At 32.0% G+C, this 21,715-nt stretch overlaps 2 pseudogenes across 1 annotated transcript in view; both read right to left on the bottom strand.

Moving 5' to 3' along the window:
* Nucleotides 1-1,453: 1,453 nt before the first annotated feature.
* Nucleotides 1,454-2,213, bottom strand: LOC114277842 (putative protein phosphatase 2C 73 pseudogene; annotated as a pseudogene).
* Nucleotides 2,214-10,270: 8,057 nt separating this feature from the next.
* The window catches only part of LOC114280922 (putative LRR receptor-like serine/threonine-protein kinase At1g29720), a 51,389-nt pseudogene continuing 39,944 nt past the window's right edge, over nt 10,271-21,715 (bottom strand). Inside the window, exons 14-23 of the transcript XR_014339224.1 lie at nt 19,338-19,394; nt 19,209-19,244; nt 19,011-19,051; nt 18,257-18,633; nt 17,788-17,983; nt 12,130-12,279; nt 11,439-11,557; nt 11,151-11,359; nt 10,802-11,039; nt 10,271-10,487 (exon numbers count right to left, since the gene is read on the bottom strand). The product of XR_014339224.1 is annotated as a putative LRR receptor-like serine/threonine-protein kinase At1g29720 (transcript). The remainder of the gene's footprint in view (nt 10,488-10,801; nt 11,040-11,150; nt 11,360-11,438; nt 11,558-12,129; nt 12,280-17,787; nt 17,984-18,256; nt 18,634-19,010; nt 19,052-19,208; nt 19,245-19,337; nt 19,395-21,715) is intronic.

Consider the following 21,715-nt stretch of genomic DNA (forward strand, 5'->3'; position numbering starts at 1 on the left):
GGAGGCCAAAATCTGGGCATCCACTCTTGGTTTCTAAACACCACCAACCTGTTTCAAACCTGCCCAACACATCCCAAACTCAAATATAAAGAATTAAAGGACGGAGATGAGATAAAGACACAACACACTTCCACGGAACCGAGTCCGGAATACAATAAACACTGAAGGGGAAATCGGGATCGCTATATCTTATATAATTTAAAATTTCAAAAAATATTTATTTAAAGATATTCATAAAAATTTTATTTTTAAAAACTAAAAAATACATGTGGCGTCCATGCATAACATGGGTATTATGCTAATATATGATTATACTTTTCATCAAAATATCGCCCAATCCGCTAAAATCGCACCGATGCGTATCAATCTACACCTCGTTATCCGCTAACCACTATTTAAACTTTAAAATTTATAATCCATCTTCGAAACCACTCTGCTCCGCTATAGTAAATACATATATTTTAATTTATAATGATATATCAAAGTAAAAATGAGTTTGAGAGAGATTTAATATGTGAAATTTATTACAAATTAGTAGTTATATATATGAAAAATATTATTCAAGTTAGTGTTATATATTATGCAAAATTTTGACAATTGGTTAGAATATTCTTTAATTCGCCAATCCATCCAAAACTGCTCAAAACCGCAATTTACCAATCCGCTAATTCGCCATTTGGTTTATAATTTTACTCTCAAACTGCCCGAACCGCACTTCGCACACCCCTAATATTGAGGTCAACATTAATAAATGGGTAAATTACACTAACCTCCCTTGATGCTAAAAAAAATGCAAAAAATTTCAAAATTTTTATATAATTATATTATCCTCTTGTTAGACTTTAATTCACATAACACTTATAGCTCAATTTTCATTAATAATTTATTAGTCAAATGAATTTAAAAAAAAAATGTCATTTTTTTACATTTAAATGTATATTGTATCTCGAGTATCCCTATCATTACACTAATCACATCGCGATATTTTTTTTTTTAAACCTCATGGGAGGTCAATATAATTTATCATTAATAAAAATGTGTAATTCATTTCTTTTGTATCTAATGATAAAAAATATAATATTTTTCAAATGAATAAAATTTTAAAAGATTGATTAGTATAACCAATTATATATAAGAGTTTTTTTTTTAAAGTCCTAGTATTAAGATTTTATAGCATAAAGGACAGTTAATATTTTCATAATGTCTAAAGTCCTTCAACATCGATCCAAAGAAAATTCGATCCAGAGAATTTCTTTGAACATATCACAGAGAAAATTTCAAATTTCTCTAGATACATCACAGAGAAAATTTCAAATTTTTCTGGACATATCACATAGAAAATTCTACATAAAATTTTAAATTTCTCTAAACACATCACAGAGAAAATTCTAAAATTTTCCAGATATATCACAAAAAAAATTCAAATTTCTTTGGACACATCACAAAGAAAATTTCAAATTTCTCGGAATAGTACTTTGCTTCTTGAAGCAGTGTTTCCACTATAGAACGAATCGATTTTGTGGTGCTACCCCAAATCCAGGTCAACTGTGGCACAAGTCTTTAAGTAAGAATGCTTCCATATATTAAAACTATGAAGCTTTTTATCAGATTCCAAATCAAATTCACAATCAACTGAAGCCTCAGCTAGCGTCTCTTGCCAGTTGCACAGTAAAGTCAGGGGCATCGTTTCTCTAACCCTCTTTGCCACAAAATGTCCCCACGGACGATGCCCGTCAAAAACCCCACAAAACATCATGTCTTCTTGGCATCCAAATTCCTCCCACACAATGAAGCAATCTTGGTTCATTCATTTCTCGCCTCTTTTGGAGAAAACCGATGCAAAATTGTTCAATCCACCAACATTAACAATGCTAGAAGACCGAGGAATCAATTCATTCTTCCTCGCTTCCCTCGCCATAGCATCAGCAGCCTCTCTTTTCCACAATTTTCAGAATTTCCACCTTTTTTTGTCGCCAGCGACCTTGCAAGTCCATTGAACACGGATGACAAATGCCCCATATTAGGCCCTCTATCTTATTTCTTGGCAAGTTTGGTCAAAAAAAGTGAGGTAATACTATGTGGGAAACTAAGAAGATAACCAGAAAATGGATGCTGTGAACAGTACAATGACTAAATTCTGACGAATCGAGCTGAGATATCAAGGAATCGAAGTTAGAGATCGATCACAATCCATTGTTTGGTGTTTGGGTCAGATTTTTCTCTGATCTGATATACGGGTGTGTGTTTAGGGATCTTAGATATCAAAAAATAATATTGTAGATCTCCTCTATTAGTAAAAATGTAAGAGAGACCTTAAACTAATTTTCCCATATATATATATATACATATACTAGCCTCTCACACGTGCTATGCACAGGATCATTATAGATATTTATATTTGCTTTAGATTTTTTTTAATATATAAATTATGTTTTTTAAGATTTTATAAAAAAGAGATAACTTCAATCATACAAATAACAATTTTTTTTAATGCTATCTAGCTACAATCATATTTTTCTCATAATAAAAAAAATAACTTTGAAAAAAGAACCATTAAATTAGTAAATAAAAAGATTATTTAGAACCATTGAACAAACTACAATCACATTTTTCTTTTTGTGAGTATTTATATTTATCTTACTTCAATCATATTAAAAAAAATAAAATTATAAACAAAAAGAGATAATTTCAATCATACAAATCACAATTTTTTTAATGCTATCTAACTACAATCATATTTTTCTCATAATAAAAATAATAATTGAAAAAAAAAACCATTAAAATATAAATAAAAAGATTATTTAGAAGTATTGAACAAACTACAATCACATTTTTCTTTTTGTGAGTGTTTATGTTTATCTAACTTCAATCATATTAAAAAATCAAATTATAAATAAAAGGAGATAACTTCAATCATACAAATCACATTTTTTTTTAATGCTATCTAACTACAATCACATTTTTCTCACAATAAAAAAATAATAATTGAAAAAAACCATTAAAATAGTAAATAAAAAAATTATTTAGAAGCATTGAACAAACAACAATCACATTTTTTTCTTTTTGTGAGTATTTATGTTTATCTAACTTTAATCATATTAAAAAAATCAAATTATAAATAAAAGGAGATAACTTCAATCATACAAATCACTATTTTTTTAATGCTATCTAACTACAATCATATTTTTCTCATAATAAAAAAATAACTTTTAAAAAAGAACCATTAAAATAGTAAATAAAAAGATTATTTAGAACTATTGAACAAACTACAATCACATTTTTCTTTTTGTGAGTGTTTATGTTTATCTAACTTCAATCATATTAAAAAAATAAAATTATAAACAAAAAGAGATAATTTCAATAATACAAATCACAATTTTTTTAATGCTATCTAACTACAATCATATTTTTCTCATAATAAAAAAAATAATTGAAAAAAAGAACCATAAAAATAGTAAATAAAAAGATTATTTAGAAGTATTGAACAAACTACAATCACATTTTTCTTTTTGTAAGTGTTTATGTTTATTTAACTTCAATCATATTAAAAAATCAAATTATAAACAAAAGGAGATAACTTCAATCATACAAATCACATTTTTTTTAATACTATCTAACTACAATCACATTTTTCTCATAATAAAAAAAATAATTGAAAAAAAGAACCATTAAAATAGTAAATAAAAAGATTATTTAGAAGCATTGAACAAACTACAATCATATTTTTCTTTTTGTGAGTGTTTCTGTTTATCTATCTTCAATCATATTAAAAAAATAAAATTATAAACAAAAGGAGATAACTTCAATCATACAAATCACAATTTTTTTAATGCTATCTAACTATAATCATATTTTTCTCATAATAAAAAAAATTGAAAAAAAAGAACCATTAAAATAGTAAATAAAAATATTATTTAGAGTCGTTAAACAAACTGTAATCACATTTTTCTTTTTTTGAGTTAACTTCAATCATATTAAAAAATCAAATTATAAAGAAAAGGAGATAACTTCAATCATACAAATCACAATTTTTTTAATGCTATCTAACTACAATGACATATTTCTCATAATAAAAAAAAATAATTGAAAAAAATAACCATTAAAATAGTAAATAAAAAAGATTATTTAAAACCATTGAACAAACTACAATCACATTTTTCTTTTTGTGAGTGTTTATGTTTATCTAACTTCAATCATATTAAAAAATAAAATTATAAACAAAAGGAGATAATTTCAATCATACAAATCACAATTTTTTTAAAACTCTCTAATCATCATCAATAATTAAAAAAATCAATCACCAATTAAGTCAATTGATAATTAAAAAACACAATAATTTATTTTTCAAAAAACATAGTAAGTTAAAAAGATCAATTACAATTTTTTTTGGGGTCAAAATACAATCTAATCATTATCAATGATTGGTACATTATGTGACCCTAATGAGTACAATCCATTTTGTTTTTCAAAAAACACAGTGAGTTAAAAATCAAATCACAATTAAGTGAATTGATAGTTAAAAAAACACAATAATTTTTTTTTCAAAAAATACAATGAGTTAAAAAAATCAATTACAATTTTTTTTTTCAAAATATAATCTAATCATTATCAATAATTGGTACTTTAAAAATCAAATCAGAAAAAAAATCAAATCAAATCACAAATATTTTTATGCTATCTAACTACAATCATATTTTTTTCATAAATAATTGTAAAGAAAAATCATTAAAACAGTAAATAAAACATTAAATCACATTATAAAAAAAGAACCATTGAACAAATTACAATCACATCACATTTTTCCCATAATAAAATAAATAAATAAATGAAAAAAAGAACCATTGACTAACTACAATCACATTAAAAAAATAAACCATTGAACTAACTACAATCACATTTTTTTCTTTGTGGGTGTTTATGTTTATCTAACTTCAATCATATTAAAAATAAAATTAAAATAGTCAATAAAAAGATTAAATAACATTAAAAAAAAAACATTGAACTAACTACAACAATCATATTAAAAAAAAAAAAAAGAGCCATTGAACAAACTACAATCACATCACATTTTTCCCATAATAAAATAAACAAATGAAAAAAAAAATTATTAAACTAACTACAATCACATTAAAACAAAAAGAATCATTCAATTAAATATAATCACATTTTTTCTTTGTGAGGGTTTATATTTCTCTAACTTCAATCATATTAAAAAATCAAAAATAAAATTAAAATAGTAAATAAAAAGATTGAATAACATTAAAAAAAAAAAAAAGAGTCATTTAATAAACTACAATCACATCACATTTTTCCCATAATAAAATAAATAAATGAAAAAAAAAACTATTAAACTAACTACAATCACATTAAAAAAAAAAAGAATCATTCAACTAATTATAATCACATTTTTCTCTTTGTGAGGGTTTATATTTATCTAACTTCAATCACATTAAAAAATCAAATTATAATTTTTTATTCGCTAGACAAATCACAAATATTTTTATGCGCTATCTAACTACAATATTAAAACAGTAAACAAAAGGAAAAGTCAATAAGGAGAAAACAAAAAGAAGACTTACTGTTTGCATACGTGGTCACTGAAGTTGAAAGTGTAGAAGTAAAAAGTCAAGAAGGAGAAATCAAAAAGGAGACTCACTGTTTGCAATAGGTATGTGAAAAGTTAAAAAGAGTGTATGCATTGGAGAAGCTAAAAAGACTTGGAAGAGTTTAATAAGTGTTAAGTTTTTTTTTTTCAAAAAAAATCAAAAAAATTAAGAAATTAAGGTTCAGATATTGGAACTCCCACAAAACTTGTGGGTTAGAGATAGATATAAATAAATAGATAGATATAGATATAGATATAGATATAGATATTTATATTTGTTTTAAAATTTTTTTAATATACAAATTATTTATTTTGGAAGAGGTACTGCAGTAATTATGAGAGAAGTCAAAAAGTCTTGTGGGTTGATAGAAATAAATAAATGCTGAGATTAATTTTTTTTTAAAACAAAAAATTAGAAAATTAAGATTGACATATTGAAATTCTCACAGGCCTTAGAGATTAAAAACCCCATTTTATTTAATATATAGTATAGATATTTCCAATGATTTATGTGTTCGTAATAAAACTTAAAAAGAAAAAAAAAATCCCTTTTGTTGGAAAGAAGGGATGGTTTAGCATGCTTCGCACGACACCTATGGCACTAAAAAATGGATCAAGCCGCACCTTTGGGCCTCCTTTGTTTACATTTTAGTTAAAAAGTTAAAACTCATTAAAAAAATTCAAAAAATTTCTTTCTATTCACTCTATTTTTTATATATCTTTTCATAAAAAAATTATTTCCAAACATATTTCACCCTGTTTGGTTTACTCTTCTTTTTTGAAAATTGAATTTTTTTATTTTTTATATTTTATTTTGTTTTCATGAATTTTTTTAATATGTAAAAAAAATTGTTTTTAGATACACATAATATAAAAACACTTAAAAAGTATTTATGAAAAAAAATTTAAAAATTCACTAAATATCAAAAATATAAAAAAAATTCAAAAAATAATATATTTTCATATTCTTATGTATTTATTGGTTTTTCAAAATATTTTTTTACAAATATTTTACTTTTTAGGTACATCTAGGTTAGATGCATCTAAAAAATAAAAAAATTACTTCAAATATTAAAAAAAATTACTAAAAAAAAAGATAAAAAATAAAATACTTAATTTTCAAAAAATCAATCAAAACCAAATAAAGTCATATTGCCTCAAGGTTAAATTTCTCTCAAGTTCAAATATGAATTTGAGGGAACTTGAGAAGCCTGTAAGACCAACCACGACTCATGATTCGATGATCCGAATTGTTTATTTATAAGACCCTCCATGTATATCATTCATGAAAAAAATTAAATCAGTCCAATAATCATAACATTTTTTAAAAATTATGTTTGTCTCTAAAAAAAATAAATAATTCATTTTCAAAAATATACTTGTCAAAAAACAAGGAGCAACATGTGATTTGTGTTTTTCAACAAATATTGAAGATTGTTTAAATTTTTATTTTTTGGAAATTACATGCACTTCATTATTATTATTATTATTATTATTATTAGGGGAATTTTTTTTAAGGTCCCTGGTATTAAGATTTTACAACATAAAGGACACTCAATATTTTCATAATGTCTAAGGTCCCTCAAGTTGATCCAGAGAAAATTGGTCCAGAGAAAATTAGTCCAAAGAAATTTTGTCCAGAGAAATTCTGGACTGAAGAAATTATGGACTTCCAAAGAATTTCTTTGGGTTCAGCCTAGAGAAAATTCAAATTTCTCTAGGTTCAGTTTGACCAATTTTCAAACCAGAGAAAATTGATAAATTCTGGACTTCCCAAGCCATTTCAATACAACCACTGCAATTCAATTCAAGCTCCATCAATAACAACAATGGCACACAACAAAACTATAATACAAAACTAGAAATCCAGAGAAAATTCACACAAATTCCGCATCCAGTGAAAATTCTGATCCATAAAAATTCTAGAAAGACTAGAGAATTTCTTTGATGTTTTGCTACTGGGTTCAATGTTGTTTATTAATGTGGTTGAGAGAATTTTCTCTGGATCAAAATTTTCTCTGTATTTTTGACCGAACCAGAGAAAATCCCTTTAAAATCCACATTAAATCCATTTTCAATACAACCACTGCAATTCAATTCAAGCTCCTTCAATAACAGCAATAGCACACAACAAAACTGTAATACAAAACCAGAAATCTAGAGAAAATTCACACAAATTTCACATCCAGAGAAAATTCTGATCTAGAAAAATTCTAGAAAGACTAGAGAATTTCTCTGATGTTTTGGTACTGAGTTCAATATTGTTTGTTAATGTGGTTGAGAGAAATTTCTCTGGATCAGAATTTTCTCTATATGGTTGCCACTGAAAGCACCCGACTCCCTCAACTGCATTTTCTCTTGCCGTAACTTGTCTACATTATGCTTCTCCCTATAATGCTTATAAAACTCCTGTAAGTGAGCAATGTCTTGGCTTCTGTCTGTGGTTCCACCCTCTCTCTTTGCAAGCCTTTGCTGGAAGATTTGTTGTCAATACATATATTTTGAAGAAAAGTAGAATTGCAATTCACACCAGTAAAGCCAAAGGAGTAGTTTACATTAATTATAAAAGTAAATATTAACATAACAAACTTTAAGTGCACCAGATATCTGAAACGATTGAAGTTCAAACTACAATATTCAAAAAAATAGTGCCACACTACAAAACTCTCATACCATATGCTAAATGTCAATGCATACCAAAAATGAGAAAAATCTAAAGTCTCCAAATTGAAATTCACATATTTGCACCAGTGCCTTCGTAAACAAATGACTCAGGCACCAACCTCAACACCCTATTCTCCTCCACCTCGATTTTGATATCTTCCTTTGTTAGCCCAGAACGTCGAGCGTGATCACGTGGGATGAGAGGGTTTCTTTCCAATCGCAGCGAGCGAGAGCTAGGGTTTTGATTGATTTGGGGGAGGAGAGAGGGGTTTGTTCGAGGACGCGAAATGGGTCATCTGGTGGGAGCATTAGGTCCCAGAGGGAGGTTCATGTATAGGGCATGAGAGTTGTGGTGGTTAGGATTGCCATTGTTGTTGCCAGGAAAAGACAGAATACGAGCTTCTTTGGAATACCCATTTTTGCTATGGTGGTTCGGGAGATCTCCGATGAACGATGGGATTGGACCCTTGAGATTGTTGCGAAACAGATTGATTAGCGTAAGGTTCTGGGAGGAGGACGTTGGCTAAGGGGTGGGATTTAGGGGTAGGGTAGACGAAGATCTTGAAGCATTTGTTCATTTGGTTGTAGGGGAGAGAGAGAGAGAGAGGAATCATGGGCAAAGAGTCAAATTTCTCTGATATATGTTTAGGGACCTTAGACATCAAAAAATAATTTTGTGGATCTCTTCCATTACGAAAAGTGGGGGAGGGACCCTAGACTAATTTTCCCTTATTATTATTATTATTATTATTATTATTATTATTATTATTATTATTATTATTATTATTGCCATTTGCTAAGAAAATAACTTCAATAACCATAAAGATGATACAATAGTTTTTGACGATATAACCATACAGATCAAGATTCATCACACACAAGACCATCTTCCAAATAAGTCTCAACTAAAACAAAAACAAACAGCCTACCCCACGCACACGCACACGCACACGCACACGCACACGCACACAAACACAAACACAAACACAAACACAAACACAAACACAAACACAAAAAAAGAAAAAAGAAAAATGAAAAAAGGACACAACATATACTAATAAATAGATCATTGGACCAAAAACAAAGACTTTAAGACATCTCCAACGCTCCACCTTTCGTTTCATCAAATTTAAATTTGATGAAAAGAGAAGCCTTTTGCTACTCCAACACTTCAATCTCTCTTTTCCCATTGAAAACTCAAATTGAGTGGGTAAAGATCAGAAGTAGATGTGGAGATTTCAGTTGAGAAGCAGATGTGGAGCTTTCAGTTGAAAACTCATATTGTCCATGGCCTGTCAATTGAGATACCGTGGCTATGGCTGTCACTCGTGCTAATTTCAGTGCTGTATTGGAACCAGTTATCTGTCTTCTCGGGCTCTATACCATCAATTGAAAAACTTTGAACCTCGGCTTTGCCTTCGAGCATGCTTACCACTGAAGACATTGTAGGCCTGATTGCTGCTGTGGCATTAGTGCACAGTAGAGCTACATTAAGCATCACCATCACTTGCTCTTTGTTGAAATCTGATTCCAACCTGGGATCCACTAGCTCCATCAAATTCCCTTTTTCCTTTAAATCCAGTGCCTACACACACAGAGGACAGCTTATTTTAATGGAAAATGAAAAATTGCAAGCTTTTGATATAGAAATTCAATATCTAAAACGCAATCAGGGGAATAGCCTTTTATCGAAATTGATGTCTAAAACATTCTATTTTATTATTTCAAGAAAACCTAAACATTTCCACACATGAAACATGAGGAAGTCTCACGTTTTATACTAAAGGAGATTATTTATGAAAGCTAATTGCTATATTAAGATGTTCTATAATTATGAACAGGACCACTCAAATACAAAGGATGCCCAAATAAGAATTAATTAACCAAATAAGTCGATTTTTCCCATCTTTAAGAATTAATATATTTCTTATTGATAAAGGATTGACCTCCTTTTTATATGCAAACACAAGCATTTCAAAGAAAAATTTCCTTGATATACTTCTACCAATGCAAATAATTAAAACAAGAAACAATATACGTAAGAAAGCAAGATTTATAAGTTACCAACTCAAGAAGATTAAAGAAATCCTCCTTTCTCCTATAACTACTAGTGGCACTCCTCCCACTTACAATTTCTAAGGCCACAACTCCGAAACTATAAACATCAGCCATGTCAGTTAAGTGACCCCACATTGCGTATTCAGGTGCCATATACCCGCTGCAAGATACAAAATAAAACATCACCATTGTTTTTGTGGCATGCTATCATGTATATATATACCTCTATCAATGTAGCCAATAATATGCACTGCTTTATTTCCACAAGGGCATATCTAAAATTAGGTCATTGCCTTTGAGGATTTCTGAGGGAAACAAATAATGATACTAAATTTTTTTTTTTTTTTTGGAACTTTAGGCAATGAATTCATTGGTTGCAACAACAATAATCGTAATAATGATAATACCAAGAACATTATCAACCAAAAATATAATATAAATAATTCGTTAACAAAAATAAGAATGACAGCTTACTAAGTTCCCACAATCCGAGTGCTTATGTGGGTATTCTCCTCTTCATCAAGCTTTGCAAGACCAAAGTCGGATATCTTAGGATTAAGATTTTTATCAAGCAACACATTAGTGGCCTTGATGTCTCTGTGGACAATCTTCAGTCTTGATTCTTCATGTAGATAAGCCAAACCTTTTGCAATACCAATACAGATCCTGTTCCTAGTTGGCCAGTCTAGTGTTAACCGGTGTTCTTCAGGGCCTTCAGATCACCAAATGATTAAAAACTCAAAAATATTAATATGCTAAAATATGTGTTTATTTTCTGATACCAAGATCATGCAATTGAGTGAAGCATGAGGTTGAAATTTACCAAACAAAGCACGAGCAAGGCTGTTATTTTCCATGTACTCATATACTAGCAATAGTTGATTTCCTTCAATACAACATCCATAGAGCTTTACCAAATTAGGGTGTTGTAAGGCAGAAATCATGCCTATCTCATTCACAAACTCGCGATTTCCTTGATTTGATTTGGAAGAAAGCTGTTTCACAGCACACAGTGCCATCCAATAAAAGGCCCTTCATTTCAAAACAATGTCAATTACAAATTGTTGAATTACTATTAACACCAGGAAAAAGAAAATCTACCACAAGATACCTTGTACACCGCACCAAAACCACCCTCTCCAATCTTATTAGCAACATCAAAATTCTTTGTGGCAGCTATAATTTGCCTTAAGGTAAATGAACCAGTATGTAGGTCTAGACCCTTCAGATCTGTGGAAGAAGCTCAACTAGATAAGTAAGCACATTCAATAAAGCCAAGAGGCTCATTCCTAATAATTTGCATTAAAAAAAAAAAATTCACCCTCATCTTCTATGCTCGAATCAAAAAGTCCCACTTGACCTGGATATGTCAAAATAAAGCACTCCCACAATGAGCAAATCAAACTTGTATTGCATTAATCCTAATTCCTAAGGTAGTGTTTGCATTAATCCTAATTCATGGACCTCCCAATGGAAGGACCATTCTCCTAAATTGGTAAATGGCGAGTCTATTTGGAATGTACATTTCTTTCCTTTTTAATGAACCAAACATGGGAATGAATATTTTAATCGAATAACAATTCCATTCAAACCTTTATTCCAGTGAACCAAATACTTGTTTGGATTCTAAAAACAATTATGGACAATAAAAACTATTGAACCATGACATGTTTACATAACTTATTCGGGTAAATAACATAACAAACATTGAATTTTTTTAAAAAAAAAAAACACCATTGATGGTGAGTATGATAATTATTACTATCATAATTATCCAGAGTTTGTCTAGTTGATTTTAATACCATGTTCCATCGTATTATTGTTTTGTAGACATCCTTTCCACCAAAGAATACCCAGCATAAGGAAGATAACAAATAATACTCCAACCACAATTCCAATTATACTGCCTGCAGATATAGATGCATTACTCCCATTCTCTGATGGATCAAAATCTGCATGAACCCAAAAACAGATACACCAACAAGATGAAATTGTTAAGGTGATTAATGAATGGGATCCAAGCAAACAAAAAACAATCAAAAAGGAAAAAGGAAAATAATTTATTATCTATGTTCTCTCTTTAAACTTCACATTTTAAATATACAGAAAAACATCATGTTTACATTTATTGGCTTCCTGGTTTGCCTGACATTGCAATAAAGGCTTAGATACAACTAAAATAATTCCATTACCATGTACTCACATGGTTACTCATGTTCAAAAGTCAAAACTCAAAAGGACTCCCACAATTTAAATCACTTTTATTAACTAACAATTGTAAATGAACATAAATGTAAATTCATTTTGCTTAGTTGGAATGTGGAACTATCCCAACAATAACCCCGGCAAAGATAAGAAAGCCGACAAAAAATGACCACATTTTGAGATGAATAAAACCATTGAGATGTCAATTTCTATTTATAGAAGAATGATATCTTGCTGCCTGCAAGAAAATCTGTTCCGTTGGCAATGTAATCAAAACAAACATAAAGAAGTAATGAAAGCAATTGAACTATCCTCTTTTTCAACCTTTCACGGTTCAACATCATCAAAATCCATTTATTAGTATTATGGTTTGCCTAACTATTTTAGAAGGCTCTCCAGAAACAACATTTATATGAATGCATCCAATTTTGTGAATCATCAGACATATAAAGGTAAAGAAGTAATCACCTAATGCTAATAGTTGAAATCATAATTGTCATTATGGGAAATAGATATGGGAAACAGAAACGTGAAAAATGGTCAAAAAAATATTATTGGAAACTAGATATGATAGGTCATATAGGATCGAGTAGAATATGTAAAAGCAAATATTTTAGAAGCCTTGAAATAACAATATAAAGCCTTTGACTACTTTCATACTTGATTAAAATACTAATGTTAAACAATATATGAAGAAACTTGCAAGAAAAGTTACATATTGTTGTTAAAAAATAAGCTTTGCACGCATGAAAAATAGAAAAAGTTGTGATAAAAGTGTTTCTAGAAAGTTTTTCCAACATTTCCTAAGAGCTTATGACAAGTTCTTTAAAATTCATGTTGGGTTTGTCTCCTTTCTAGAATCAAGTTTTCATAGAACAAGTTTCATACATCAAAGAGATCTCCTAGTAACTATGGTTGATAGTTTAAATTGAGGTAATTTGTTTACCGGACATTTAGTGAAAAAGGGAAGACTCATTATAATAAGTAGGTAATTCTACCTAAGCCACAACAGAAAATATGTTCTCTTATACAACTGAAGCCACAAGTTCTGAAGCAACAAGAGAGAGAGAAAGAGCTGTATAGATATAAGAGAGATGGCAATACAACTGTAAAGTAGTTAGGAAAGCAGTTAGAGTTTGTTAACCATTTCATATAAATGAGTGTAAACACAATTTAATTTCCACATTGAGAATATAGTTTCAACTTTTGCTACGGTATAAAAGCCTTTACAAGCTCCTACGAGCAAGGTCTAACAATGGTGATTTCATCTTCTTCTTCAAATTCTCAATCTATACCATCAAATCTAAGTCTTCTTCTTACAAATTTCAATTCATTAGTCACTGTTAAGCTTGATTCTTCAAATTTTTTGATTTGGAGAAGTCAGCTTTAGAATGTTCTTCGAGCAACTACTCTTCTTGATTTCATTACTGGTTTGGTACCTTGTCCTATATTTGATATTCTTGATTCCTCTGGAACAACTGTGTCAAATCCTGAATTTCTAAAATGAAAGACAATGGATGCTCATCTTCTGAGTTTCATCACTGCAACACTCTCACCTTTTGTATTTTCTTCAGTACTTCATCACCAACACTGCTTCAAGTCTGGAGTGCTCTCGAAAAGAAATACACTTCATTATCTTATTCTCATATTCATCATCTGAAAAATCAGCTACAATAACCACAAAAAGAGGTGCTACGATGGAGGAATATTTTACTAAGATCAAGGAGATTTCCAATCAGCTTCGACTTGCTTCTTCAATGGTTGATGATGAAGATTATGTACTTCTTACTCTAAATGGATTACTTGATGAGTATGATGCTCTCAAGACTGCAATCCGAGCTCGAGTAGAATCTATTTCAATGGAGGATCTGTGCTCTCTCCTATGTTCTGAAGCCATACATATCGAGAACAAAGCCAAACTTGTTCTGCAAAATGAGTCTACAGTTGCTTATTCTATAACCAAAAATTCTGAGAATTCCCAACCTTATTCTTAGTATTCAAGGACTCATTCCTCTGCATAGTCTAGTTACAGAGGCAGAAATCCTTCTCGTGGCTTTCGAGGTGGATGATATAGAGGAAGTCGACCAAATCAATCTTGCAAAGGAAGATTTAGAGGAACTAGTCCTAGTTTTTCTAATCCTTCTGGTTGCCAGATATGTGGAGGCTTCAATCATATTGCTTTGGATTGTTGGTTTCGTATGGATCCCAACTATTAGCCATCTCAATCTTCTTCATCCTCTATTCCTTCCATGCCTCTATCTAAGGCTTATTCAGGCACAACCAATCCAAATTCATCCAATCAGAATCAGACTTCTTTTCCTACAGATTCCTCTGCTACACCTTGGCATATTGATTCTGCTGCCACAAATCATATCACCAATGACCTTGGAAATTTTCATCTCTATCATCCATACCAAGGACATGATCAAGTGACAGTTAAAAATGGCCAAAACGTTCCATTCAACACATTGGTAAGGGATTGTTGCCTACTCCTCAATATTCTTTTCAGCATAATAATCTTCTCCATGTTCCTCACATTTCTTCCAAACTCTTATATGTTCATCAGTTAGCTAAGGATAATAATTGTACAGTTACTTTTGATGCTAATTCCTTTGTTGTTCAGGACAATCTTACGAAACAAGTTCTGTATAGAGATCCTAATGTGCATGGTCTTTACCACTTTTCCTCATCTTCTCCACAATCTCATCCAGCTCATATTGCTCATAGTTCCTCACCGACTTCCTTCCATATTTGGCATCAAAGGCTTGGACATCCTTCACCTCTAAAATTTCATCATATTACTCAGCATATATCCCCTAGTTTTAAGAATAAAGACTGTACTGAATTTGCTTGTACACCATGTAGTGTTGCTAAATTCATAGGCTTCCTTTCAAACTATCTAGCTCCACTGCTAAACAACCATTTTCTTTTGTTCATAGTGATGTTTGGGGACCATTTACTATTTATGTCTCTGCTTATAAGTACTACTTGTTGTTTGTTGATGATTTCACCAGATTTTCTTGGATCTATCCCTTTTATGCTAAGAGTGATGTGTTTTCTACTTTTATGGTGTTTAAGGCTTATGTTGAGAATCAGTTCTCTACTTCTTTAAAAATCTTGAGGATTGATAATAAGATTGAATTTGTTAATACTAAAATGCATGACTACTTGACCACTCATGGTATTGTTCATCACCTCACCTGTCCTTATACACTAGAACAAAATGGCATAGCTAAGAGGAAGCATCAGCACATCACTGAGACTGCTATTACCTTACTTCATGAGTCCTCCCTTCCCCTTAAATATTGGTTTGAGGCTATGGCCACTGCTGTCTTTCTTATTAATAGGATGCCTAGTCTTTCTCTTGGCCACAAATCTCCTTTTCAACTCTTATTTCATACTATTCCTAATTATCATTTTCTCAAAGTATTTGGATGCCAATGATTTCCTCGACTTAGGCCTTAGGTGTCTCACAAGCTAGAACCCAGGTCTACTCCTTGTGTGTTTTTGGGTTATCATCCTACTACCAAAGGATACAGATGTTTGGATCCTATTTCAGGGAAAGTTTATCTGTCTAGACATGTCATTTTCAATGAGACCTGTTTCCCTTTTTCCCTTCAGTGGACTGATTCTTCCTCTTTGCCTGCTATTCAGTCCCTTTTCTAGTCTAATTCTGTTCTATCTCCTATTTCTAGACCTTCATCATCTGTTCTTCAGCCTCCTTCTTTTCTGTCTAAGCCTGTAGTTCAGTATACTGCATCTGCTCAACCTGTTGCTGCCTCTACTCAACCTACTTCTGTACTTCAATCTACTACTGTAGCTCAGCCTGCTGCTGTCATTTACACTGATGCCTCTCCTTACCCTACTGCCTCTCAACCTACTTCTCTTTCTTTTCAGCCACCTCTGTCTACTTCCTCTCCTATTCTCATTTCTTCTATTCAAATTCATTTACCTATTTCCTCTACACCTGCAGCTCCCTCTTCTTCTGCTACCTTAGTCTAAAGCCTCTCATCTTACTCACGCTCCTTCTCTTGATCTTACTCTTACTGAGCCCACTAATGCTACTCAGGCTTTGCAATCTCCTCTTTGGACTGCTCCTATGACTAAGGAGTTTCTTGCTCATCACAAACAAGGCACTTGGAAGTTAGTCCATCTTCCCTCTCACAAAACTTCCATTGGTTGTAAGTGGGTATTTCATATGAAGAAAAATTCTGATGGAACCATTGCCAAATACAAGGCTCGGTTGGTGGCTAAAAGCTATATGCAACAAGAGGGTGTGGATTTTCAAGATACCTTCAGCCTAGTTGCCAAACAACCCACAATTCGCATTCTCATCTGTCTAGTTCTTCAGCATCAATGGCCACTTAAACAACTTGATATATCTAATGCTTTTTTGCATGGTACACTTGAGGAAGAGGTCTACATGGTTCAGCCACGAGGTTTTATTGACTCAGCATTTCCTCATCATGTTTGCAAGCTTCAAAAAGCTCTGTATGGTCTTAAACAAGCCCCTCGCGCTTGGTATTCCACATTTTCTTCATTTTTACTTGGCCAAGGCTTCAAGCTTAGTTCCTCTAACTCTTCTTTGTTTGTCAGACACACTCCTGCTCATATTACCATTTTACTCATCTATGTTGATGACATTTTACTAACTGGTAGTGATCCTTTGGTCATTCATTCTCTCATCACTCACATGCACACTGCTTTCTCCATGAAAAACACATTGAAATGGATTGCCATTTTATTAGGAAACAAGTTGTTTCTAAGAAAGTTGCTTTATCTTACATCCCTACTGCTGATCAACTGGCTGATATATTCACCAAGCCCTTAACCTCTTCCAGGTTTCATTATCTCATAGACAAACTAATGGTTCTGCGTAATCCCATTACTTTGAGGGGGGATGATAAGCTACCTAAGCCACAGTAGAAAATATGTTCTCTTATACAACTAAAGCTGTGAGTTCTGAAGCAACAAGAGAGAGAGAGAAAGAGTTGTATAAGTATAAGAGAGATGGTAATACAATTGTAAAGTAGTTAGGAAAGCAGTTAGAGTTTGTTATAACAAACTCTAACCATTTCATTTAAATAAGTGTAAACACAATTTAATTTCCACATTGTGAATATAGTCATGGTTTAGTACAATCGATGCATGATGTAGATAAATGTGAAATTTGTTAAGTTGCTAACGGCTAGATGAGGTCAATCCCGAATCATTAACACAAGAAAAAAGAAGGTAGTAGAAGTTGTACAACTTACTAGGATTCACAGAAATGGCTGAAATAAGAGGACCGTATACTCCTTTGAAAGGGATCGAGGTTGTCCCTCTTCCTGCCCAATAGAATCGTATATCTAATGTGCTTTTAGTCACATTTGCTGTAAATTTTTTTATGGTTTCCGTATCAACCCCACCTGCTTCATGTTCAATATTAAAATCCTTCAGCACTCGCTTTCCCTGCAGCAACTTAATACAATCACAAAAGAACACCATATGCTGAAGGTAACTGTTTAAATTTACTTTGGCAGGGCTCTGCTATGTTAATCTTGCCAAAAAAAAAAAATCATTTCTTAGAGTAATCGATGAAAAATCGAATGCTAAAATACATGGCGATTAAGACGGGCAACATCTCCTTTAAGAGTACCACTTCAAAATCAGTTAACAAAAATATAATATGAGGAAAAGAAACCTTTCTACGTCAATTTTATGGGTGTGAAAATCTAATGTTACCTGAATGTAAACATCAAATATGCGTCTTCCAAGGCTGGCATATGTTTTATCATCAGTAAACATGATCTCTGCAAAGTAAAGGCTTACAGTATAGTTTCCATTTTGTAGACAGAAACCATAGTAAGTCAGGGATAGGGGAGAAAGCCGTGCATTCATGTATAACTCGGAATTCTTCATAGAGAGCCTTGAAGTATTTGTCCAAATGTATGTCTTTAAAGGGCGATGATCAAACAGAAAGACACCAGTGCTACTAAATGCCCAATTAGTTTTGCTTATGAAAAGCCTTGAAGACCCTGCTGAATTTGTATCTTCTTCATATGTTTTTCCATCAACAACTACTTCACTTCCACCACAATTTATATGGAAGGAGGACCAATCTGACACAAAAACGTAACTAGATACCTTTCAACAAAGTGAAATAAATAGAAAGATCAGAAATAAAGAAATCTAGGAAAGAATTCCTTTTACATTTTAATCTAAAGACACTCATCACATTTTTAAAAATCTAAGTACATGCAATCTATAGCTTCTTTAAGCCATCATTTTTGCTACACCTTGTAACAGGTCCAATAGAATCACAACACCATATTTTCAGTTTCCAATGCCTAAGTCTGTAAGCCTTAAAAACAGGTAAATGCTTTAGAAGGGAGATGATAAGTCAGTGGTAAAAAATAAAAGAAAAAGAAGAAGAATATGACCCAGAGTTAACAGGTCAAACTATCAATACAATGAAATAAATAATATTTCTACTTACTTCGTGGACAGCGAGAGCCATGATCGCAAGAAAGAATTCCACTGACAGAACAACATGAGATCATGAACCAGTCAGCATCATATCATATTAGAATATAGGTCAGATAAGAATGAAATGAACTGAAACACTGCCTAAACATATTATGAAAGCAACAAAAAATATTATGAATGAATTTGTTCAGAAGTTTTAGAAATTTACGCAGCATTGTCCTCTGAAGAGCTTTCAAACAAGTTCCTGTAAAAAATAGAGGAAGTGAAAAGTTGAGCTGGTGCACACAAGATTTTAGAGAGATTATAATAGTTATTAAATAAGATAAGAGATTCTTACACATTTTCTTGGCAAATTGAATTCCTTGTTGAGCTAAAGTTGTTATATGAAAGATCACTGCACATAGAATTCACATTGGGATTCATCTTATCTTGAATGCAATATGGAAGTGATGTAGGTCGAAAGGTACTACATTGAGGCCACTTAAGTTATATTTATAGTCTTTGAATTATGATTATTTGGCAAAGATGATGTGTTTTGTGTACTTGTGCAGATTTGGCAAGTAACACGCAAATTCAGGCGAAAAGTGGCACAAAAGCAAATTCTCCGCGCAAGCAATGAAATTTCTCGGACTGCCATCTTGCCGCACGTGCGGCATGACCTAATCGTACATGCGGCCGATAACCGCTCGAGAAAAAAATTTGGGCGCTTGAGCGGCCAACCTAGGGACACGTGCATGAAATTTTGACTTCGTCTGATTGGGAATAAAAGAGGAAAAAGGAGGCTGGAATAGGGTTCTGAAAATTTCCAAAAGATAGAAGGAGCTAGGGTTTTGAAGAGAAGGGTTTCAAACTTCAAGAAGAATCTTCGATGGTGGTTTTCTCTTCCTCTACCTCTTCCCACTCCTCCATGAGTGGCTAGTTCTTCTATTTCTAGGACTTTGATGAAACCCTAACCAAGTAAATAGGTTTTCCTTTTGGTTTTTGATTATGTAATGGTTTGAACAAGCTGTATAGTGTTCAAGAAATTTGTAAATATATTTTCCAATATTTTCTTTAAGTATTCTACATTTTGTGAGTGTTGAATGTTTTCCATGCAATGGTTTTCTTTTCTTTCATATTCAAGGTATGAGACGAGCCATACTACGAGGGACGAGTCATGTTGCTACCCTAGTTTAGAGTGAACGACTCATGCTACTTGAGATGGTTCGTGCCTATACATTGAATGTGATCATTCTCTTGATCAATGCTTCAAACTTGTAGTTGTGAAATATTATTTGGTTCGAACCGTAACATAATTGATTTCCAAATTAAGACCTTATTTATGTAGCTAGTGGTGAATTTATTACCCTAGGCTTTTCCAAAAAATCAGTATCTCCAACTTTAATTTTAATTGCTAGTTTAATCTCTTAGTTTCTTTTAATTATTAGTAGTCTATAAACATCATCTTTTTGATCAAAATTAATTTAGGAATTTAACAATTAAATTAGTTTAATTTCACATTTGTCCCTATGGATCAATACCTGAACTTTCCATTATTCTAAGGAATTGGTACAATTTAGTATTCATTTTTGGTGTGTAAAACGACCCATCAGGAAGTAAAAACTATGTTTCATGCATGCTATTTGGAAGTGAAGTTCAATAAAATAAAATAAAAAAAATTACTTATCTTAGCCTTTTTTTGCGGGTAAGCCATAACTGTCTGACAATCCAACAATGGGACTTTTGTTTCAACTAGTTGTTAAAGAGTCTTAAGACATGCATCTAGAAGTTAATTTGTTAATTTGCTCGTGGCATAATTTCTACATCTACAACTCCAATCAAGAAGAATTCTATGCCACATACATGCCTACAAACATGGAAATGGCCAATTTTTTATTTTTTTTTTCAATTTTTTTTTTTAGGTAATTGTGCAACAAAAAATGGAAAGCAGAATTATTTTTCACCCCATGCTGGAAGGTGTTAACTCAAAAAATTTACTTGCATTTTGAAGATTGAGGAGATAAACTTGAATGAAAAGTCTTGTTCTTTGAATCCTATTATTCTTTTTGGCCAGACCTGTACTGTGCTAACATGATCAGATCATCAAATTCTAGATAAGGAGATCTGTTAGGGGCTCTAAACTTGTTACGCATTGGACATTACAATGAAGCACATAAGTTTTTCACATTGCTGCTGTTGGAATGGTTATAAAATTCTGGATAAAACCAGAATTTTTTCCTAAGTTCGGTCTATTTTTTAGGTGGGCCCCGAGTGTCGATTTACTCGGGTCAAAGTGGTAACGCGTTCTATGCCGCGTTGTGATTCACGTGGTATATTTGGTTGCTCAAAACCATTACCAAGTGAATGGGAAATTGAAGCCAAAGTGTGCTCCATGGAAATGGAGTTTTGGTGGAAATTCCTTAAGGTTGTAAATTGGCTTGTCCCACATTGATTTGGTGGGAGGTTTTGAAAGGGTTTATAAGGCTTAGGGTGAGATACTTGGGGTGTGCCCCAAGGGGTACCCAAGTGTTTTAGAGGGAGAGGTTATGGGCAAAATGGGCTAGACCCATTGGACCCAAAAAATCACCACACACGCGCGCGCGCCGCCGCCGGCGGCCGTCCGGTCGGTCGGGCGGGCTGGGCCTGGGCTTGGGGTTGGGTTGGGCTTCTAATCTTTTTGGGCCAAAAACATTTGAATTTAATTTTATTTTTTATTAAAATAAAATCCATAATTCA

This window comes from Camellia sinensis, chromosome 8 (genome assembly GCF_055761805.1).
Source record: "Camellia sinensis isolate YWXY chromosome 8, ASM5576180v1, whole genome shotgun sequence".
Lineage (NCBI taxonomy): Eukaryota > Viridiplantae > Streptophyta > Magnoliopsida > Ericales > Theaceae > Camellia > Camellia sinensis.